The 24,440-nt window shown below is 41.7% G+C and overlaps 1 protein-coding gene across 12 annotated transcripts in view; it reads left to right on the top strand.

Annotated features, from left to right (window-relative positions):
• Positions 1 to 24,440, top strand: part of KALRN (kalirin RhoGEF kinase) — a 513,375-nt gene that overhangs the window by 116,012 nt on the left and 372,923 nt on the right. The window lies entirely within an intron of this gene.

The following is a 24,440-nucleotide window of genomic DNA, read 5'->3' as shown; positions in this document are numbered from 1 at the left end:
ACTGGAATTATTCACTGTTTTTGCAAATTGCTTGACAAATGCTGGTGTTTGTTCTACACTTGTTCATTGAAATGAGGAGGATCTCCTGGGTCTGAGATGGAGGAGAGGTCCCTAGTGTGGAGCCTTGTCCTGAAAGGCATGCAGGAAACCTTCAAGGTAAATATCTTCTGCAGTCCTTCCTCACTGGCTCTTTAAGGGTTACTTCCCTCATGTTGAGAAGGTCAAAACGCCAGAAGGAAATTAAACATAACTTCTTGACATTTGAGATCGTGAATTTTCCTCGTGAATAAGAGCAGTAAATTTGCAAGTTAGTAAGAATAAAACTCCTAAACCCTTCAGATGTTCAGACAGTTTGGGGGGGAGGCTCTAATTAAATCCTCCAGGTTGAACAGTCCTTGCTCATCTGGTTTGATTTTGGTGAGCTGCTTGAGCTGCTGTTTACAGAAGTGTGCCACTGTTCGTTTTGTTTCCCAAAGTACAACTGTTACGAATCCCCCAGCTACAATAGAGGACTTGGACATGCTCAGCTGTGGCAGGTTGATCATCTCAGCTTGTCCATGTGCTACCCTCTGAGTCACTGGCTGTTTGCTTAGCACATAGGGATGGATATGCATCACTCTATCTTTCAGAACTGTGATGAGCTGCAGCTCAGCAGCAGTAGACTCGGGGATGCTGAAGTGCAGATTTGGTTTGCACCTGAACTTTTCATGTCATCCTCCCTGTCCTCTCTGTGCCTTTGCCTTGTCTCAGCTAGTCCAAATGGCTGTGCAGTTTGTGTTTTTGTTAAGTGATGGGGGCAGGACTTTGGCTTACTCAGCAAAATGTTGTGCAGTCTGTGCAAGGCTGCTCTCTCCATCCTAACGTAGACAGGTTTATATGCCTGAACTCTCAATGAGGAAGGAAAGCCACCACCAGAAACCAGTATCCCTCTGTGCATGCTTATATGAGGTGAGGCGGGCAGGGTGACCAGAGCTGTCTGAAGAGAAGCATGAGACCAGGGCTTCCACCAGTCTGACTGGGATCAAAAAGTGCTGTGCCAATGCCGAATAGCTTGGCTATTTTATTAGAATTTTCCCAGGGAAACATGGAGCAATCAGTGAGGGTGTCTGGAAGCAGAAATGGGCTCTGTTTGATCCGCTTGTATAAACAAGTGGTAAATCTAAAGCCAAATTCAGACTTGGTTTGCAACACATAATCCCCTTTGGCTTAACTAATGCTAATGAGGTCTAAACCTGGCCTGGTAAGGGTCTTTGAGAGGTTCCTTCTTGTATCTGTAACAGACCACAGATTCTGCCTTGCTCACTGATAATTATTTTAACGACAGTGCTGGGTCCAGAGCCAGGATATCTGTTTCTTCTACATAATAGAACAACTTCCCAATTTATGTATGCTACTTTTGTTAATACTGGACTTACCCAATCAGTCTCTTACAGTTCCGATTTCTATAGGTATTTGCTGTACAACTGTATTGCAGATACAAATATGGCAACATTTCTCATACGTGTACTGTCTCCTATATGGGGTTTCCTCAGTCTTTTGCGTGAGTTTTGTTATCCCTTCCTATACAGGGTATGTTCTAGCTGACAGTCATCACTTCATCTCCGTAGCTCTTAAAGGATCTTTGGTCTGTATCTAAGCAAAGCAGAGTGTCTTCTTGGCCCGTGGTCCAATGTGGGAGCCTAGGAATATTAGGCACCTAAATGGGACAAATATTAAGTTATATATTTTCTAAGAACTAGTTCTGTCTGCTTTCCTTTATAGTGTCACATCTACCAAGATTTTAACAACTTTTTGTTGGGGTTTTTTTTCAAAGACAAATGTTCCATTTCATTTTACATACTTCATGAAGCTTTTTAGAGACATATAGGTGAGTTTGAGACACCAGCTGTTTCCTTTCAAAATCTCTTTGAAGGTCCCTGGGCTATGTACTTCTTACTCAGCTCCCGCATAGCTGCGGGGTCCACGCTCCAAGGCGACTGCAAGGGAACAGTTTCCAGACTCTGCCTCACCCAAGGGTACCTGCGGCTGCCTTGTCTCTGGCTTGTGACAATGTAGTCATCCTGGTTCCACCGTGGTGGGAGCAAGTAACGTGTATATGGCTGTCATTGATAAAAATTCCTGTTTCTCCTGCCTTGTTAGATGTGTCTTCATGTTTCAGAGCAGCAAGGCAAAACATTTACTGACAGTGAGAAAATGCATTCCCATGCAATTTGCAGTCAGAATTTGGATAAAAATTGTATAGGAAAACTGGATATTATCATGACTGGCCTGTCCTAAAGAATGAAGGGCTACAGCAGATAAAATGTGCTTAGCCTTCAAAAAGTCTAAAGACACCTGCTGAGAGCAGCCATTGAGGAACTACATTGAGGAACTATAGATTTGATAACACCAGACTTGCTCCTGGAAACATCCTTTCACATGGGAAGACTATAAATGGTTGTCAAGATAATGCCCTGACTGGCCTCTGGCATATTTCTGGGCATGCTGTGCATTTGGGGTCATTAGTGGGATGCTGGAGTTTCCCCCATGAGAAGTACTTCCACTCCCATGACAAAGATGTGTCTGATGTCCCCAGTGCATTGGCACTGCCTTTTTGCCTGGACACAGCCCACCATCCTGGGATGATTGTTGCTGTAGGGGTGACCATCTGACCCTACCAGCTCAGTACCAAAATCTTACAGACAAAAGTCTTGAGATGTCTTTGAAGCTGGGAAAAGGCAGACTGCAACTTAGGCTTTTCATGAAAGGGTGGCATTGCATTGGCAGGTCATGGTGTCCCTGGCTATGCTGTGAATATTGGCCTCCACAGTCCCACCTAATTTCTCCCTTGGTCCCACAGAGAAGATTTGAGGTGCTCTGGCTACCTCTGTCCAGATGCAGCTCTGCAACTTAGCCACTAATGCCGTTTTGGCACCTGACCTCTCTCTGAAGTTTGCAGCCACCACAGGGGCATGGGTTGGCTGTGTCCTTGATGGTATACCTGTCACCATGCAGTGCAGGGAGCTGTCCCCTGAATAATGATCATTATTAAGAATATTAGCACCAGGTGTAACTATTAAAGCATAGTTAGGAAATAGTTGTTCTAATGATGAATTTATAGCATTGCTTTTTTTTTTTTTTTGCTCTCAACAATGGTAATGGTTTGGGTTTCTGGAAAGCCCTGCAGCTAAGAGATAACCATGGCCTTTCCACTGCAGATATGCCTATGGGTAACTTTTTATGCATATGCAGCCTCATTAAGCCATCTGTAAAAAATTAGACTGTTTACTGCATAATTGTTTGCAGGAATAGGAACTGGGTTCATCGCCTTTCTAACAAAAAATGTCTATCTGTCTAGAGACTGATGACTTTATTTTAATTTGCATCAAGGCCATGGTAATGAAGTAGGCTTGATGAAAATGAAAAGCAGACTATGAGAACCTGGCATCAGTAGTGAACTACTGATAACATGGTCACATTTTCAGTTCATCTGAGCCTGGGCTGTGCTAGTGGTGGGAAAATGTCAGCTCCTTCCTTGTATCCCAAGAACATTAGTCTTCTAAAGATCTGTATACCAATACTGATACTGAGTTCTCACTACTTATACTCTTTATAGAAGTACTTCCTTTTTAAAGAAAACATTTATTAGAATGTTAGGGTTTTGGTTTTTTTTTTCTTTTGGAAAGACAGTACTTTACTTGAATAGTTGACTGTATTGCATCGAGATGGTTTAATTCCCAGCTTTTAACCTGCCTGATACTGCAGTTTGCTCATGGCATAAATAGGTTTGTGCTTCTTCCATTCTCCTACTCTGTGTGTATTTTCTTTAGAGATTGTCTTGTCCCTGGGAAGTGTTAACTCCTCAGGTTCCCATCTAACACAGGCAGGGGATGCTAAAGGAGGGGCTAGCATGTCCCACATGGCCAGACCCTCATCACAAGTGTAGCATGGCTTTTCTCACCTGCGAACAAACCTCTAGATGTGAGGCTGCTGGAAAGCAGAGCTTGTTGGCGACCACACTGTCAGGCAGTGTGCAGTATGCTTGATTGTCTACTGTGTGGTAGACACCCAAAGTTTTCCCGCTTATGTTAGCCAGAGGAAAGGTTTCAAATATATGGACAGTCATTACACCATCAGCTTTTGCCTAAACTGGTGAAAAATTTTCCTTAATGCCATAAAAACCTGTGCTGTTTTCCAGTCTTCACCTCTAAATCAGCATGTGTTGTGCTATTTGGCCTAAATATGTTGGTTTGCTACTAATAGCCAAACTTTAGGCAGAGGAAACTCAAAGACACCTGAACAGTTCAGCTCTGAAGGTGCTGTAGGTGGGATTGATGGATCCTACTTCAGAAGTTTACAGCATTTACACCTGCATCTGGGCTAATCAGGAATCTCTTTGTTGTTAATTACGAGATGTAGTCACTCTTAGAGAGTGATGCATCCAATTTTTTTAGATGTCATCTTCAAATAAGATGAATTGCCCCCTGTATCACCATATTTCTCTGTTGTCTCTTTTGATTCTGTTGTAAGCCATTGGCAGCTGATGAAGGAAGACCACCCAATGCTGGCCTTTCCAGTTGTCTTTCAACACCCTGCTGCAAAGGGAGAGCTTGCACCTTCCAGGGCCTTATGCAAAGTGAAGACTCAGCAGGAGCTCAGGAGTTAGGAGCACTCCAGAGTGTTCTTAACTGAAAAAACCATGATTGAAACCCACAACTCAAAGCGTTCCCGAGCCTGTGCAGTATCGTAGGGCTTTACTGCTTCTGTGCAGTGCATCTTTGCAACCTACTGTGTTTCCCTCACTTACTTTTCTTCTGATTTACTTGATCAAGGAGCATCTTTAATTTGGAAGGAGGCAGTGAGAGACCACAATCTTCCACTCTATGTGCTATTTGCAGCTGCAAGGGAAAAGAAAGCTTCTTGAGGTGGAAACTTCCTAGCTTGCATTTTACCACAGCACACAGCCATATATTACAGTCAGGAAAGCAGATACTGCAAATGTGGTGCTGATTTATTTTACACCATGCTCTTGTGAGGCAACCGTGGACTGAAGTGGAAGCACACAAATAATCCAGTGCCATTAGAGTGCCTTAATAAATATTAATACAAGCACATACTTTCCTGCTAAGAAAGTGACTGGTGAGCACAGTGCACACTGGCAGCTGTGCAAATAAAGCTTGAGCTTAATTTGCTAATTTGCTGAGCTCATGCGTAGACATAGAATTACACAGGGAGAGGACATGCACCAAAGTGGGCAGAGGAACTCTTAACATCATGACTGAGTGGTGCATCTAGTCTCTATAATTAACAAGAAGTATCTGTGTTTTTCATTTTTTCTTTTTGATCCTTTTATGATTGAGGCTTGGTTTGATATTATTTAGTAAACTTTAGAACATGATGATTTGCCCAAGTACATAGTTTACACCAAATCTGGCAGGTTTTTCCAGCCAAGAGAACACATTATACACAAATGTAAGTAATTATATAGCTTCAAATTTCTTTTTAATGTTTTCAATGTTGAGGCTTTAATTGCTTAGAAAATAATGAGAAACTTTATTTTCGTTTATCAACTTTTCATTCATGATTTCTAACAAACTTGCTAAGGATGCAAACTGGATTTCAGTTAAAATGCAGAAAACCTGCACTGTAAAACTGCTTTAGTATTAGTTAATTAAAACTATTTTACTTGTGCTGGATGAAAGAGTTTGGGTTGTTTGGTTTATATTTTTTTACTAATCTAAGTATACTTGTATTTTAAAACATTTACAAATATTGTTTGCAAGTAATAAACTAGGCTGCTTATTTTTGGTCAGCTGTCCTTCTGAATTATTAGATCCCAGTTTTCCAACCCCCCTTTTTTTTTATGTATCAGATGGGGAAAACCCATCTTCCTGTTGTTTCTAGTACTCAGTACTCAGTCCTTGCCGTAATCTGGGTGAACTGGTTATACTGACCTTATTGAACTAAATTAACCTAAACTAAATGGATCAATTGAGGCAGTAAATTTTTGCAAGGGTGGCAGAATCTGGCCCTAGTGATAGATAAAGCCTTATCGAAAGGAAATAGATTTTAACATTTCCAGCACTTGATGATTATTTTCCAAACCTTGAAATGTTACAGTTTTCTGTAAAATTATTTAACTGAATGCATAACTCAGTCGTTCCTGGGTCCCTAATGATCAATTGTGTGTTATTTGTTATTGATTCCCAGTGCTACTTTTGATCTAAAATGGACAAGAATTCATTTTAGAATGATACGCAGCACTTTTAAATTATGTGAAAGTTTTATTATGTGCAGAAACACTCAGAGATCCAGCCTAAGTGAATAACCGTCATATGATTTCAGACCTGGATGTAAGTATAAACTGAGAGACTTCTTATTGCTCGCAAAGATAGCAGTTGATTTTTAAACAGAATTCCATTTATTTACCTTTAACATTTGTAAAGCTATGAAGTGTTTATACATTGAAAGTCAAATAAGAGATAAGTGTTTTGTATGCAAAAGTAAAGAATACATGTAAATATATTGGATTTAGTTGAGAGAGGTTATTAAATTATTCAGTTCTTCTTGTGATACTTATATAAATAAAGTCTCATTTTCCACTATGCAGCTGATCTCATTAAAGGGGGGAAAAGCGTCTTTAATGTTTAAACCATCCACTAATTCTGAGCAAATCCGTAAGAATGTTCTAAGGAGAGAGAATTCTTAAATCTCTGGATTTTGTATCCTAATTAAATCTCTTGACAACTCTCTGCATTATGTGGCTCAGTGCAATACAGGAGGTGGAGTTCAGCTTTTCATAATTCTCCTTTTTTGCAAAATAAGGCTTATATTTCCTTTTTATTCTCGTACTTAGGAGCCCCATTTCTGAGTGATCCAAATGCAGTTACTCCTTGGAGGTGTATGTCTGCTGATTTTTTTTCTGTCCAAAGGAGGGGTGGATGTTGCTAGTAGCGCAACAAATTAGGAGGAGGAGTGGATCCATTTTTGAAGTTGTCTTAAGAATGAAGTATGGGGTTTGACTGATAGATTTTTAACTATAAATGGATTAATCAGAGTGTGACTAAGGTCATGTATGAAAAAGGAGTAAGCTAATTAAGTCTGAGCAGTACTGCAAATGCCTGTTGTACTGATGACTGGAGATCAAAGGCTAGAGCAAGTTTTTAAAGATTATATTTCTTTAAATGAATAAATGAGCCTTACTAAGAGTGGACAGGGCATTCTTTTCAGAGAAGAACAGACAATCCAGGCATGTTTCTTACCTGGCTGATATGCTTAAAAGGTCTGGTTTTTAATTGATGCTTGGCTATTCAGATATATTATGCTCCCATGTATTACAGCAGAAGAGATTAATATTTTTGCATTTTCATACTTTAATGAAGGGATTTTTCTCCTGTGCCTGGGGCTCAATTGTCAGAGATTCTGGAAATTGTGTTTATAATGGGTAGACTGTGTTTATTATGGTTAGACTCTAGCTGCACCAGACCAGGAGTTGCATATGCCTGCAAGACTCATTCATCCTACCTGCTTTCAAAGGATCCAGTTAGGTATTCGCCTATACTCTGTCCCACTTCTCTGCTGCGTGCTCTTCTTTCTGCTGCTACATGGAAGATGGCTATAGAGACAAACCCAGATTTGAGGTTTGTAGAAGTTTACTGGGGCTGAGTTATAGTCAACTTGTATCTCTTTGTGATGTCATTTAGGAAAAAACTACACCCATGCCTTTTTGTTTTGCACTGGGCCTTTGAAGGCTCATGGATTCAAGGCAATAGTAATGCACAATAAAATGCATCTCCTGTTATGTGCTGAATGCCTGTAATCAGTACTGAAGTCAAGGGAAACTAAAGACACTCAGCTCAATACAAAGAAGCGCTGAATGTTGGTCAGGATTAGGAACCTAAGTGCCACATGTGTGTTTTTTTTTTAAATTCCATTACTGCAGTTTAAATAGAAATGATGATTTCCTTGAGCAGAACAAGCCAAAGCCAGATATAATCTTGTGAAAGTCAAGAGCTGGTAGCAAGGCAGGTTTGGGCAGGGGGTACTTGTATACCTCGCTGAAAACTGCTTCCCTCAGTCAACAGTCACAACAAGCCCATTTATTATAGTTTTCATACATTGTGTTTGGAGATGTTTTTGCACAGTTATTTCTCATATTTTGACCTGATACAGCATGGTACTTACATGTTAACTTTGGCATTTGCACACACACGTGACGTTGATGTAAGTTTTCTGTGAAGCTGAGGGTATTTTTTTCTTCTTGACAAGGAAAAGGAGAGGAGCAGGCTGCAAATTTTTGACAACTCCATTCTGAAATGAGAGCTATTTCCATTTGGATTTTTAAGTGAAAAGAATAGGGGTTTTGCCACTTGTGGGGGTGGCATAGACCAAATGATGTCTTGAGGTTTGATTTTGCTATGTCTTATAAGTGACCTGACCATTCACACTATTAAATTCATGAGATTCATCCTTTTTCTGTCCTGTTGCTCAGTTGCCAAAATTTAAAGGATCATTTAGGACGGTGAGAGTCACTGGCTGATGCCCAGGTGGAAATGCAGTCTCCTGCTGAGGGTGTTGAAAAGCTGGACAGCAGATGAGGTTATAAGATATTGCTCCTGGCAATCTCATCGGTCAGATTTAGTCTGATGTGAATGGGATTGGAGGAGGATTTATTGTCCTCCTGCCCTGGATGGCCTGAGGTGGAGTGCTGTTCTCCAGTCTGCGGATAGTTTGCAACAGCCCTGTTGCTTCCCATACATCAGAGCACAAACTGCATCAGTCTGTAATGCTCTTAGAGAAATATAACCTTATGATGACAGTAAACATCACTTGATGGATACTCCAGAAGAGATTTTATTGACCTTTGTGTCTTTTTATATTTTCTGATTTGTTTCTTTTTTTGGAAAGTCGTGGTTGGGAAAATCCATTGTAGAACTGTATAGTTTCAGAAATGAAAATAGCTGCTAGCTGGAGGCTTGAAAGCATCTCCTATTGCCAGATTTGACCAGCTACACGGGAAAACAGGAAATAGCTGGTTCCTCAGCTTTTTCTTCCTGCGTGCAGAATGAGTTCATGTTTGATGTCTTTCAGTTCTCGGCACTGGTTTAAGCCAAGGAGAGCTTCCATCTCAGTGGAATTTGGACACTGGTGAGCCCATAGCAGAGCCTTTGGGATGGTGTTTGTAAACATGATCAATAGCAGAGAGGCCCTTTTAGTATTCACATCAATAGCAGAAATCCTAGACGTGAAAAAAATCCTAAATACATCTAAGGACTGGTCTGTGTACATAGAAGTGTAAACATTACCTCGTGTGTCTCGCCAAAGCCACTTAAACAGCTTTCCTATATCTGGAAGCAGTTTCTGTTTGGAAGACAGATGAGTATCAGCCAGTGCTCAAGCCATATCTGCCTTTCTCAGAGCCTAATTAAATGAGATGATGCCTCACAAGCATTTTTATTTCCAAATAAAAACTGCTAGAAAGCATATTATGGACAAAGGAAGAATTCTTTGGAGAGGCAGAAGGGGTATTATGCCTGTTCATAGAAATTTAAACTCAGTATTCAGAGGGCCACAGCATGCATACAACTGCCTGTATTATGGAACATTATTACTGTATGTAATAGAAACAAATTCAAGTGCTATTAGGTAAAAACATGATCATATCTGTTATTCTAAGACCAATGGCCATTTTTCCCAGTTCAGGTGCTCTGAAACAGTGCTGGAGCCACTCCAAGTGGCAAAAAGCTATTGCTCAATTGCTTGTCACATACTGAGAAGCAAGTCTACAGTAAGGTCTTATGTTCAGGTACATAGCGTGAGCAAATCTGTTATAAAATTGGGATAGTATTTCCATTCTTTGCAGAGATGTTAAGTGACTTTGAATTCATCAGGAGTTGCAGTGGAAAGGACAAATAATTTCTATGGAAGAATACACTATTACTCAGCCCTTGGAACGAACCATGTCACTCACAAAATCTTAATCAGCTGGCAGCTGAAGAGTCATGCCCTGGATGAAGCCTGCTGCTGGACATACGGCACATGCATCTGGAGAGCCAGAGCAGCTCACAGTGAGTCTATGTCCTGTGGAAAACTAGATAACTCACAGATATGGACGGCAAAGCAAAAGGGGCAGGAGCATGTCCAAAACTTGTCTCAAACAACTCCTAGCAGAGTTGCACTTCTTTTATATAGGCTGGTAATCTGACATGTTTATGCCATGGATACCTATACCTATGTGTGTGTACATATATACACTTACATATAGTTATTCATATTCATGGTTTAAACACACGTATATACACACAGTTTTCTCTGGCTGGCTTTTACAACTCTTGACTTCTGCAAGTGCACTGTTCACTACATTTACAATTCAAGTTACGTTCTTTCATATTTTTTTGTTTTTATCTAGATGAGTTTCTGAGCTGTGCTTTCACTGACTTCTCTGAGCTGTGCCGGTGACTAGGAGTTTGCTTTAAGAAGATACGGGCAGAAACTTGAGTTTGATCTATGTAGCAAATAGTCAAAGCAATTTGAAATTATTGCATGGAAGAGGTGATGTTTAATGGAGAGCACTTTGGAAGCCCTGACCTTTTCTTGTGATTTTGAGCCTCCTAAATGAATTTAGGGTGCAGCATATTCTCTAGGTCTTTGATTTGCAGCCACACAGAAGCAGAAAGAAACACGAATATTCAGCCTGGCTCTTTCTTCTCAAATGCTGGCTTACATATTGGGCTGCCCTAGTTATGCAGGAAGTAATAATACACCTGCAAAAGGCAGTCCTCATTTGAAATCTAGCCCTGTATGAAATGCAAGATGGAAAGGAAATCTGTTTTTTTTTCAGTGAATTTGACAATGTAAAACTTAAGTCAGAGCAACTGCTCTTACGTGTGCTGCTGCTGTTTGTCTTTCACAGGAATAAAATTTAATATGAATATGTTTATTACCACCTCATAAAGCCAAGCATCATTTTAGAGTGGAGTAAGTGAGTACCTTTGATGGATTGCTTTCCCCCATTGGAATGAAATCCCAGTGAAAACAATAACATGTTTAAGGAGTCCTTTGGGAGGCAGAGGATGACAGGGCTGGAAAGCATTCTGCTGTTTCACACCAGCCTGTAAAAAGGGGAAGTTTTCCAGCTAAGAGCTGGAAGCATAGGAAGGTGGCTCTTGCTCTCAAGGCATGCAGGAGGGAGGGAACCTCTCTGCACTTCCACCTCTGTGCTTTGCTCACAGTGAGGTGGTTGTGGGTTTTGTTTTATTTTTCTGATGACAAAACCCCAGTGACGGTACTTCTCTATCTCTCTGCTTGTAAAACTTAAGCATGGATACAGATCACTTTGAAGGTATGAATGGTAACTTCACTGACTTCTAATGGACACTGGCTCTTCACCATTCTTGTTCTCTTCAAAACATTTTGATATCTTCAAATGAAAAGTGCTAAAAAGGTGAACAGAATTTTCTCTCCTGTGCCTACTAGAATGAACTTGGTTTTGTTCGTGATTTGAAGAGTTGTTTCTGTACCATTTGGTAGATTCATCATCACAATCTGTTCCTATCTATACAGAAATATAGGTAATTTGATTAAAACCCCCCAACAAACAAAAATAACCTTCACTGGTAGTCATCAAAGGTGTTAACAAATAGAGCACATAAATACTGCATTAACTGTCTCAAATATTGCAACTCCCACAAGATAAGCTTCATTATAAGAATTGACCTGTCTGGCTGTGTGTTGAAATTTTTATGGAATTATAGCAATGTCCTGATCAAGGATTACATAGGGAAAACAGCTTAAATTACCTGGAGATTTAAAGATCCGCGGGGGGGGGGCCCCAAAAAAAAAAACACAACCAACCAACCAAAACCAACCAACCACCCAAACCCCCCAAACGAAACCAATGAAACAACCCAACCCAAAACTCAACAAAAAAAACCCAACAATCAAACCCCCAAATCGATTGCTGCAAGATTCATGGTGTTGGTAACTTTGTAACAGGAGGAAATTTAATTAAAAGATTGGGCTTGGAGGCAGCAGCTGGATCTGATTTGTAGTCTGAAGATCTAGAACACCCCTGCATCTCTTCAGTCTGGACCTCTTACCTGTTATGTGTTAGGAAAGGGATTTTTGTGCAACAAACAACAATAAACACCAAAGAAATACCCGAAAACCAGTGTAGGGTGGTGAGCTATCTTGCCCTGGCTCTTGCTGACGGTCAGCTTTGGTTATGATGTTTTCATTCATATCTCCTGCATTCCCGCATGAGATCACTTTTCTGTTCAGCCTCTGAGAGATGTCCCTTTCTTCAGCAAATCTCTGTAGTGTAGAAGTTAAAAATGACAATCTAGGTGGTCTTGTCCTCCATCTGTTCCTTGCAGAGGTATAGTTGTAATTTGCTGCTTCATTGTTAAAACTGCAGAAGTGGACACACTGCTGGAGATGAAAGTAATTTGAAAGTGCTGTCATTCAAGGTGTTGAGTCCTTATGGCCGTTAAAGTCAGTGGGAGTTGATAGCACTTAGCACCTCATAGGAGGAATTTAACATCCCTGAGGGTTTGAGTTGTACATTACAAAGCCCCTCAGGGAGGGATTCTGTCATGATTTATTTATCTTTGAATCTCCCAAGTACCCCATGGTGCTATATAAATAACAACATGCTTCTGGAAATGCCATTCACAGCCTTGCTTAGATGACCCACTTATCTTAAACATCTTAAACTTCTTTGCAGCTGTTAGGCTTGAGGGTGCAGTGTTTGTGCTCTCAGGATGCTGAGCAGGGTGGTGCTGCTGGAGATCTGAGGCACCCAGCCCAGCAGCCACTCCTTTAGCATCACCCTACAAAGTGTCATAGGCCCAGGGGCTTCGCCTGCCACAGAGCATGCAAGTGCCTCATTCATCGTTAGAAGTTTAGCTGGAAACTAGTTTATCAAAGAGGTGACCTGCAAACACTGAAGAACAAAGGATTTAGGACAGTGTTTCTTCTGCTTGCAGTCTATGGTGGGGTGTCACTGTCACTAAGTGATTATGTCGGCTTTGCACTGAGAGGTTGGGTAGCCTCTGATGATCTGCACAAGGTGCATCACTGCTCATTTCTGTGAGCCTGAACAAGCAGGCATGTGCCCAGGTGGGAGCACGTGAGACCCACTGTCTAGACTTGGAGGAGGAAAAAAAAAAAAAGACAAATCTGGCATCTATCTGTCCTGTGTCAGATGCCCCCCTTATCCTGCTGCTCAGCACATTGACTGAATTACAGATCTACTGCAGAGAATGCAGGTTCCCTTTAACACAGCTCGATCGAGGCAGATTTAGAGGGCTAATTTGCTAGCTCCTCCAGGCAGAAAGGTCAAATATTCCTTTGTTCATAGCAATTGAGTCCTCAGTGAGCACAGAAACCCTCAGAGCAGCGCTGGTATCACACAGGGTGGTGAGGCAGGACAGTGGCCCTGTAGGAACTGGTGTGTGTCTGTGGAATTGCGTGTGATGCATTTTTAGGTTTTGCGTTTTTGTATTGACTGCAGTTTGTACTGACTGCAGGGGCAGGATTTCAGGCTCAGGTCTCTGCAGGTTGAGGTGACTGTAAGCTTTCAGTTAAGCATGGTAGTTTATGTATTGCAACCCAGGCAGATTTAGTAATGTCATTAGAGTAAACTTGGTTGCTGCTTGCTCACTCTTCAGCTCAAGTCGGGGCTACCTTGTGGCTTGCAGCACAGCAGTGAATGCAGCTGCTCAGGAAGCACTTGTTTTGCACTTTTTTTTTTGACATTTTTCATTCCCCAGTTTGAGATTTCCTGGCCCTTTGTTAATTCAGTTTTTTTTTTTTTTTTATTTTATACTCTGCTGGTTTGTACTCCAGGGCTGTGTGGAGGCTGAGCAGAAGTGCTGTTTTCTCCCAGCCATACCAGCTCCACCATTTCAGCAATGGTGGGAACTCCATAAAAGCTTTTATGTGGAGATTACAGGAGGATTGCTCCATACTAAAGTGCTTTCTGATCAATTACTATCAAGGTCAGCTATTACTCCATAGAAGCTTCAAATCTGCATGTTAAATGAGAAAATATTTTAGGCATGCAACTGTAGAAGTGCTGTGGATCGGGTGTGTACAGTCCTCTGGTGGAAAAAGCTTCCAATCTAATTCAGAAATACATCTGGTTTTCAGTTGTTTTGCAGCTTGTTGTTTTTTTTTTCTTTTTTTTGCATATTCATCGCCATGAGAATCTAAAATCCAAAGGTCACTCCTGTGGTCAAATGATTTTTTTTGTCTCACATGAAACAGTTTTGCTGCTAAATGCGTTATCTGCTGTGGGAGACAGAGCTGACAGGCTCTGGGCTGGGAGTTTGACTGTTAAATCCCACCGACAAGGCTGTTGATGACTTTGACAGATAGCATGGCTTTTATGTTATGGCTCAGCTTCACATTCAGATTTTCTTAACCTCATAATATTGAAATCTTCTCACAAGGAGATGCTTTGACAAGCTGAAATATTATTTCAGTGATTGTCTGTCACACACACCTGCTTATCGATAATAAATCCTTTTGGCTTTCTCTCTAATTATGCAGTTGGACAGGGAGGCCCAAAAGCTGCATGGGACATCAGAAGTTGATGAGCAAGCCTCTTGCTGAGGGGTTTTTTGAGGCTTGACTTTGACGTTATTCTGGGAGGGGAGTCAGGACCACACAGATCCTGTGGGTGATGTGATACCCAATGTGTAAGTGCAGAAAAAGGGCATGGGGTTCACCCATTATGGGTTGTATACCTACCCCTCCATGCTGAAGAGCCCTGAATAGCAAGAACTTTTCATTATGCACAGGGATGGGTTCATCCATGGATTTTGGAGACACTTATCTCCCCAGGCAGCCATCCCTTGCACAACCCTTCTGCTCCTCCAATGGCCATTTCAGTTCCATGGCTGGTGGCTCTCACCCTCAGCCCTGAGCATCCTGCAAATGCCCTCTTTGCTGCAGCATATGCACTGCCACACACAGGGGTAGGTGGTCTTCCAAGGGTCTGAATGGTACATATTGGAAAAGCAACACAATGAGACCCAGGGAAAACCACCAAAGTGTGGGGACTGTTCCATGAAAATATCTGAGAGAGGTGTCATGATGGCTGTCCAGGCCAGTCTTGCACAAAGTACCTTGAAGTTCATCTCTGCCTGTGCCATTACTTCCCAAGTAGCTCACAGCCTCCTCTGGTTATTGCTTTGTGTTGGATTTTGGCAAAAAGTAAAAAGGCTGCTTTTTCTGTTCTTTTTTCTGTGTAGGGGATTCAAGTCTGTAAAACGCTGAGTTTTATTTAGGACTCACTTGTGCCAGCGAATGAATTAGAGAGTGGTGGTAATGAAGTTGATTTATATGCATTGGATGCTGTAATGTAGAAAAATGCATAATATTATTCAGAGCAAAGACTGGTGCTTCAAAGTCTAAAAGGATCCCATGTAGGGGTTTATGTCCTCACCCAAATGCGGTGCAGGGTTGCACAGTCAGGTAGCAGCTCAGTGGTCTTTCCTTCCTTTCCTCCCTCTAAAGTGTCAGCCCCTTGTGCTGCAAAGCCAGATGGCAGACTCTATGGCTCCACAGCCTTGCTCTCCAGTGAAGCTGTTTCCTTTCTGATGTGATCTCTCTTGTACTATGGGCCAGATCCTCAGCTGGGACAAATCATAACAGCTCTCTGGATTTCACTGGAGTGATGTGAAATTGCAGCTGCTGACTCCAGCTGCTAAGGATCCAGCTGATACCAAAGAGCCCAGTGAAAACCTTAGCTCATGGAGATGGCTACAGAAATTCTGATAAATAGCAGTAGCTCCAAAAGCAAATCCGGCTGTGATGTCATTATTCACCATCATACCAGTGCTTTAAAACCTGATGTTGTGATAAATGCAGTGGAAGTGCTGACTATGCCTGTGCAAAAACCTGTCCAAACCCAGGGCCTCACAAGTCTGTACAGACATACGTGGACCCAAAATCTAGCGTTTGGCTTTTCACCTCATGGCTTCCTTTGGCAGGCATCAGCTGGCACTTTGCCTTTTGCCCGAGTTGGTTTTGGTGAGCAACACTTTACCTCCATGCTGTAGGTGGACAGCCGGTTATGATGTGTTTATTCCTGTTGAACGGGTGAAACACTCAATTGGGAGAAAAGTCTGCCAGTCAATTTGGTTGGAATGGCACTGTTTCTCATGTTGTGCCATTCCTGATGTAAAATCCGCGAGTACTCTCACACCTGCAGGAGAGACCCTGGGAAACAGCTTCGTGGAGGTTTTTGGAAGATGCCCACTGAGCTGCAAATGAAGGGCTCCAGTGGATTTTAGCATGACTTTGGTCTCAAAGCATCCAGGGTTTCTGGCAGCAGGCTTCTTCCAGCATCACACTTTATATATATACATAAATATATATATTGGATCTCACTTAGTCGTAAGTGTTTTTCTTTTACAGGAAGGAGGAGATGCACAGAAAGGAAATGTAATGGCTGCACATAGGAAAAATGTTACTTTCTTTGGCTTTAAGAGTTTAGTTCATACTAACCTCAGGAATATTCATCCTCCCACAGGGAGAGTCAGGTTTTGTCTGGGTATCATGTCGTCTGTCCACATTTATTTTGGATCCAGAAGAAATTATTAAAAGTGATTGAAAAATCAGGCTTTTGAAACAGTTGGTATAGAAGTGTAAGGCCTGTCTATCACCTTCCATCAAGGAAGTCTTGGCACCTCTCTCTCCATCTGACAGTTCCCCTCATCCTGCTTCTGTGAAACAGACATGCTGGCTGCTTTGGTTGGGGAGCACAACCTAGTTGATACTGGCAGACATGCCGTGCTCACCATGTGACCTGTTGGCAAGTACCCTCCTTAGAAAGTTAATCCTTTTAAAAGAGAATTACAGAGGCTGGAGGCTACCACTGTGCCCTGCAAAACATATTTGTCTCTGTGTTGTCTGTTCTTCATCACTGGCCTGTTTTTTGGTTGTTTCTGTTTTTTTGGTTTGGTTTGGTTTTGTTTTATTCTTGTTGGGGTTTTTTTGTTGTTGTTGTTGTTGTTTTGGTTTGGTTGGTTTTGGTTGGTTTTGGGGTTTTTTTTGTCACCAGTAATGCTTTCTTGGTCAGAATCCTGCACTGTCATCAAGGTATCTGGGTTTAGCTCTTTCAGCTATTTGTTTTCTGGCATTATCCCCCACACACTTCTGTTCTTAAAAGTGAGCGACTCACCTATTTTCTTGTTTCTTCATGTCTCTGCATCTGGTCTTCCCCTGTGTTGTTATTAGCGTGCTGAAGTGTCACTTGCTAATCTAGGAAAACAGCCCTGTCCCAGAGAGGCATAACCGTATATCTGAGTGTCTTTTCGAGTTTAGACCTGAATCCATGGCCTTCTCCTGCTGTCCCTTGCCAAGAGAGAGCTGTTTCCAAACTAGTACTCCAGTCACAAACCCAGGGCCACTGCAGGATCAGTATGCAGCGAGTTTGGCAGCCTCAAGCTGCGATTAGGTTAGAGACTGGGATTCAAAGCTGTTAACTATGCTGTTAAACAGCTCATAGGCAGCTGAATGGCTGCAACATGGGAGCAAGAACTTGGGCTTGGTGCTGACACAGCCTTTCAATAACCAGATGTCCTGGGCACAGAACACCTCTGTATACAAGAATACATATACAGCTTCATATACGGAGACGAAAATTAGACCACAAAAGTTACTTTCCCCCTACCTGATAAGTTACCATATATCTACACTGTCTGCTTCACTTGCTGTCATTGATTATAAAGATGCCTGCTGAAAACCAAGTCAGCGTGATCGGTTTGTTCATCCTGGGTCTGTCTTCATTGTCACCTCCCTGTAGGATAAAAAGTAAGTCTGTCCACCTTGTCATCCTTCCTGTGCATGTGTGGCGCTCTTTATTCAAGTTAGTGCTGGTAACTTTTCCCAGTGCTAAGGCCAGGCTCAGGGAGCCTGTTGTTTCCCACTCTCTGTCTTAAGCCTGAGCTTGCCTAATCTCTCATCTGTTCTTTATGGGGGTTAAAGTGCTTCCACCATACAAGTCTTCCTCAGACTATTGCTCCTGCCTTGCTGATCCTCCTGACCCTTCCAGAGCATCGTCTGATTTTAATTGTTCACTTGACATACTTGAGTGTTGCCTAGCATTTCGTTAATTTTTCATTTTCTGCCCCCAGGAAATTTCTCTCCATTTTTGGCATGTTTCCCTCATTCTCCCTGCAGAACACTGAGTCAAAGAAATCATTTAGTTTCCTAGCAATATCCGCCTCATCTGTCATCGAGAGATAAAATTACTAAAACAATGAACAAAAGGTTAAAAAAAAATGTTGGATGTCTCCAACTGCCAGATTGTAGGTCCCTGCAGTCAAATACTGGCTCAGTATTTTCCCTGTATGCCTTCACATTTGCCTCCTGCCCGCTCCCTCTCCTGTTCTGAAACAGCTTGGTTTGATCCAGTCCATCTTTCTTGTCTAGAGAACAGGGTGGAAACCTTGCCTGAAAGCGTCATTTAGCTGATGGGACAGCTGGGGGGTTTTGGGAGGATGTCTCTTCGTTGACTGTCATTAAAAGGAAGTATGGAGGGTTTTGCAGCACTAGAAGTTTTATTGGGATGCTTCTGAGTAGGAATGGGCAGCACCTTTGCCTTCTCTAAGCATGCAGGTAATGCTGAAAACGTTGGGCAGATGAAGTCAAAAGTAAGGAGCAACAAGAACTGGGTCTGCTTAGTGGAAAAAGAGGAAGTTCTTACTTTGTTCGTATTCAAACTGTAAAGGAAGGTGTTTTTCTTGGCCAGCAGATTATACACAACATAGTTATTATTGGTGCTGAGTGCAAGGATTTGCAAGTGGATATACCTGCTGTGTGTGGGTACAGAAACTCCTTTGGATGGCAGTGGTTTACACAGGCTTGATGTATGTAGTGAATGATTGATGGCTTCCTCTGGTTTATCTTCTGGATCTTGAGGAAGTAGTTTTTAGATGTGCTGTGGCGCAGGTCCTTGTGGAACTGGGCATGGGATAAGTGCGCCAGGTCTGGGCTCTGTCCTCTGTTAGGTAGGTGCAAACCCACAGGTTTTGGGGCAGTTACACTGGATTGCAAAAGATGTGCTATCTTCTAACTGGGAATCTTTCAATCTTCAGAGATGTTCAGGTCTCTGAAAATGAACTTGCAGGTTTTTCACAAGCAGATGTTGTGTCTTAAGTTAGTAAATTTGAACAAAAAACTTGTCTAAGTCATGTAAAATCTGTGCTGGGGAGACCTTGTTCGAGAGAATGACACTATCCAGTATGTTTCAAACAGCTGCCAAGCCCAGCCTTGCTCTTATCCCAGAAGCGGGAATTTCCAGCAGTATTTTAAACTGGATTGTTCATTTTCAGAGCTGTATGAAATTCTTTCCTGCTACTGCTATTGAAGGAAACAAATAAAGATAAGGCTCGGGGTTGTGTGTGTGTTTGCAGGTCATCTGCTTCCCTAGAGTGATTGTAGAATAAAGCTTCTGACAAAGCCAGACTGTGCAAGTCAGATGATTTTTTTTTTGACTCTGTGCAGTCAGATTTCCTTTATTGTTGCATATGATAAAAGAAATAAAGGGGAAACCCCTCTAATTTTGTGTCAGTTTTGAGAGTTCTGCTTTGAACTTCTGGTAGTTCTGGTGCTTACTTCAAAGTCTGAATCCAAAAACTGTAGAAGTGTGCGATGGCTTTGTGGCATGTTAGTGCCAGCCAAAGCCACCAAGACACCCTATCAAATGGAGAAAGTGTATTTCTCAGGGCTTCACATCAAATGTCTTCGTGGTTTGTGTTTGAGCTGTGGTTCAGTTTGCATTCTTTGAAGATCTTCTCTGTGCTCCTCTGGATTTCTATTTTCTCTTTTTATGTTACCAGGAACTTTTCCTGATTGAGAAAAGGTCACGACGATATCCTTACAGTCCATGCCTTTCTGTATTGTTTAAGCATATTTGTTATTGTTAAGTTAAATAACCTTATGGAGCAGAGAAATATTACTAAATTATGACCTTAATTTACAGACTAAGTAAACATTGGTATCTTGAAGTCAGATAAAAGACTTCTGTCCAGTCACTGATTGTCCAGAAAGCATGTGTGTGGTCTAGCCTTTACAGCTCATGGCTCTACTCTTATGAATTTGCCAGAAGAATCAGTCTTTTTAAAAAAGCATATTTTTCCAAACTGCTATGGGAGCAGTCCTAGACCACTTTCTATCCCATAACTCAGGTTAGTAAAACACTGTGAGTTTGCTTTTCTCATTTTTAGCTTGATGACCTGTGATGAACAAAAATTGAGCAAGATATTCCCGTTTATTTCCCATGTGCATTTTAATTCTGCATCTAATGCAGGTTACTCCATCAAATTATATTTTTATTAAAACAAGAGTTGCTACTTAATTTTTACAGGTATTTCATCTGTTTGAAGTTAGTTCTTTCAAATGCCCACTAAAGCATTAGAATGACAGCTAGTCAACATTTAGAAGCCTGACTTATGGAAAATTCTGACATTACCAAATTTGTTTTCTTTCAAAATTAGAATAAAACAAACCTTGTGTGAATTTCCATTTGGAACAGAATTTGTAAAGCTAGAGGTGAAATACCACTCCTTCCACCAGATTTAAAACTGGCAGAAGGCTGAAAAAGCCTATGGGAATCAAAACCCATTTATTGGCAGCACAGAGGGTACTCTGCTGCATTCTAGGTGAGGGAGGCAGAGGAATTGACCAAGAGGCTTGAATTTTAAATTCATCTCCATGGTATGTGGTCATTATTGCTATTGCTTTGTTGCATTTAGCTTCAGTGTCCATCAAAGCCTACTCCCTGTCCCCCCAGTCATGGCAGATGGGGACAGAGACCTCTTTCTCTCCCCCTCTTTTTATTATGTTTAAAGAGACAACTCCAGTGAGCTGTAGTGTGCATCACCAGAAAAAAAATATATGACTCCTTTTATGTTTTTATTCAAAGGAATTGAGATTCTAAGGTGACATTCCTGGCAGTCTCTAATGAGCAGGTTTATAACATGCAATAGCATATGTATCCTCTAGTATAAAACCTCTACATCATGCTGGGCCCCACATGACTTCACACTGTAAATGTCATTAGTGCCTTTTATGTTAACAACCGTAATTGTTTTCAGTGATGCGTTGTGAACTGTTAACTGAGGACACTAGCTCTTAACGGGAGAAGTTGCATTAATTACCCAGTTTTCTCAGATTGGCTAAAATCTGTTGGCCTTTTGAAGTTTTTGTGTGTGTATATAGTCTTTCGTTAATGGTGTGTAGATCAATAATAGGGCATTCAGCTGTGCTAGCATCCTGTAACAGGGGCTACAGACCTTAGTGGTTACTACCAGTGAGTTCCTGGGAAGAGATAGCCAGATGATAGTGACTCTGGCTACACTCTATGTTCAGAATCTCCAGTAAAAAGATGACACCACAAGATCTCACAGTGTGTGAACCCTTGTTAGCTTTGTATTATTTGGGATCTGATTTCTTGGAATCTGGTATCCCATTATACAAACACACTTCAGCCGTATATAATTTTTGCAGATTTGTAGAAGTGGTTACAAAAACCAGTGCTCTGAAGTGGTGAAAGACCTTCTTTGGTCCTTTAAATGATGTCTCAGTTATCTTCAGCTAGTGAAATCCAGCTATAAAAAGTCTTCTCTTAAGAAAAGCAAATTCTATTGTAAACAATTTTGGCATCTGTAAAGCAATCTAGAATAGCAGACATCTTTAAAGTAATGTGACTCACAAATTTCTGGTTACTTGCAGCTCTTTCTTCTTTTCTTCTCAGAGATACGGCATGCAGAAAGCCAAAATAACTTGCTGCTGATCTGACCCTGCAAGATGCATTTTTGCAGTTTCAGGATGAGGGTCATGACAAAAAAGCTATTTCAGCATGACTCTGAGCTTCACCTCAGTGTTTGCTGGCTGTGGTGGCTTCAAGTTTATGTCATAGTTGGGTGCTATTGTACGTGTGTGTTTGTTTTCACTTATGTCATTGTTCAGGTTATCGCTGTTGCCTTTCACATGTTTTTTGAGGGGGAGGAATTGCATGCTTTGGGGTCTCATATAGCAGAATATGTTGATCCCTCTAAAGAGCGCTCACTATTATCAAACAGTTTCTGAGAGCTGGTGGTAATTAACAAAGCCTCTGTCTATTCATATCAGTTCTTTGAAGTTATTACTGCAGGTTTTAGGTAGGTAGGATTAAAAACCAGATGGAAATGTTTGTGAGATACACTGATGAAGTGTGAACATTTGTCCTTGTATCACAGAATTTCTGCCTAGGAAGATGATCCAGGATGGTAGAGCCATTAACAGGTAAAACATGATGGCCAGTTCTCATTTCTCAAATACAGCTGGTAGGGGATTTTCTAATCTTTGGCTCCATAGGTTGTGCCATTACTCTGGACATGTCAGTGTAAGGTTGCCATAAGAATAAGGGTAATTTTGGCCAGAAGAGCAGGAAAAACAACTTAGGGGACAGTACATATTTCTCTTGTTGAGCACCTCCTAGAGGGAATCCCTCTACTGCCAGGTTCAGCATTTCCCCACCCTATGGTAATTTTGTCCTGCCATATTTAACATGGACATAAGGTCCCCTGAGCCGGGCTTGTAATGATGATTTCACTGTTCTCAGCGTCACTCCATGCTGCTCTGCGGTGACAAATAGCAAAGCTGGCAGGAGATGCCTGGACCCAGGGAGAGCCCTTCTCAAGCAGCCATCCTGGGGTCAAGGGCTGCTGGAGGCTGGGGCAGGATCACAGAAAGATGCCCAGCACACAGGCATGTTCTGCTGGGCAGCAGTCTTCAAACAGCAGCCTGATGGTTGCAGGCAGAAAACAAGCCAGGGTTCAAGGGACTCTTCTGTTTTTAAAGTAATAGGGAAAAACCCAGTTCTTTTTTTGGCAGAAAATTGGGTTATACTCAGTTTCCATCAGCCTGTGTTAAAAGATCAATTGTGACTCCCTCGTACATGTTGCACAGATTTATTTTTTTTTTCCACAGAAGCCAAAACTTAATGGATTCTGAAAGTGTAAAGACTTTGCACTGCTTGTGTTTTGATTTGTGGCTTCTCATGGTGAAGGAAGTAATGCTGCATGTATAGACTTTTTGGAGATCAGAAAAAGTTCTAGGGAAAGGGAAAGTGGGGGAACAGGAGGCCACTAAAGAAATTTGTCTGAAGAGGCACCTGGAATGACTCCTGTTTCCCTGCGGAGGGCTGGGATAAAGTGTGTAGTACTGAAATGCAACAACACAAGTCCCAGATGTGTGTTCAGCAATGCAGAAAGAGGAGGCAGAAATGGAGAGCATAAATGTTGTTAAAGAGGGGGGAAAGGGGGATGTTGGGTTTTCTGGGGAGAGAGGATTTTTTTGGGGGTGTGTGTTATGTTCTGGTGCTCTTTCAGAGGTGGGAATTATGAGGCTGCCTGGTACCACAGCAAGTCTATTGAGGACTCCAGTCTGAACCAGTACTTTAGCATTCATGATACATAGACAGAACTGCTGACAGTCCATTCAGGAGGGCAAGTGAAAAGGACAAAACTGCCCTGTGTTCTGCTCAGCTGCACTGCTCCCTGTTTTGGACTAACAGGAAAATTCCCCTCCAACAATAAAAGGAAACTAACATCACAGTGTAAAGCCTGATTCTCACTAGCAGTGGACTCAGTGAGCCTCTGATATTCCAGCTGCTGAAGTGTGGGATAAGATGCCAGAATGTTATGATTTCAGAATTGCAGGTTGAAAGAGTTTGTCATTCTGTAATACAATCTGGATGATAGTCTTTAATCTCTTTTCCTAGTGGAATCATTAATACACAGGAATGTTTGGCAGAGAAATGATGGATTATGATGTATCTTATTTTGGGAACTGACTTTCCTCTTTAATAACAATTTCCACCCATCACTTTTGTGACTGACACAGAAGATGTAGTAAAACTCCTGTTCAGAAGCATTAGGTCAATGTGCAGCCTTTCGTATGTACACAAACAGGTAACAGCGTTGTCTGGATAAACTCCTCAGATTTACCGCCAAGTGCTTGTCCGAACTTCCTAAGCATGCCGAAAGATTGATTTTAGTGGGAACAGGACCTGCTTGCAGCACTGACAAAAACACCTGTTTGCTTTAGTGGGAGCAGGAGGAGGATGCAAAGGGGATCAGATACAGGAGGCCGTGACTGATGCAACACTGGGAATGAGATTTTACCAGTGGAAGCAGACTTTTTGAGGGTTTATATTTTTAAGTTACCCTACTGGAGCCTCCTAACAAGAGGCTAGGTTTGTTGCTTTTCTTCTTGAAATCTGTACTCTTTAAGAGGTTTCTTGCAGTTGCTAAGAAACTAGGTTCCCCAAATGGACATCCTTTTGAAAATCTTGGGCTATTACCAGAAGCATTCACAGTATTTCAAAACAGCCACAAAATGCTCAGCAGTGCTTTTTGTTATTTTTGGTTTGCTGCTATAGGCAAGAACAAAAAGAACCATCT

This window comes from Neopsephotus bourkii, unplaced genomic scaffold (assembly GCF_033783945.1).
Source record: "Neopsephotus bourkii isolate Nb327-2 ecotype Australia unplaced genomic scaffold, CSIRO-AGI_Nbou_v1 NB_1526, whole genome shotgun sequence".
Taxonomy (NCBI): domain Eukaryota; kingdom Metazoa; phylum Chordata; class Aves; order Psittaciformes; family Psittacidae; genus Neopsephotus; species Neopsephotus bourkii.
This window is presented reverse-complemented; position numbering and strand designations above follow the sequence as displayed.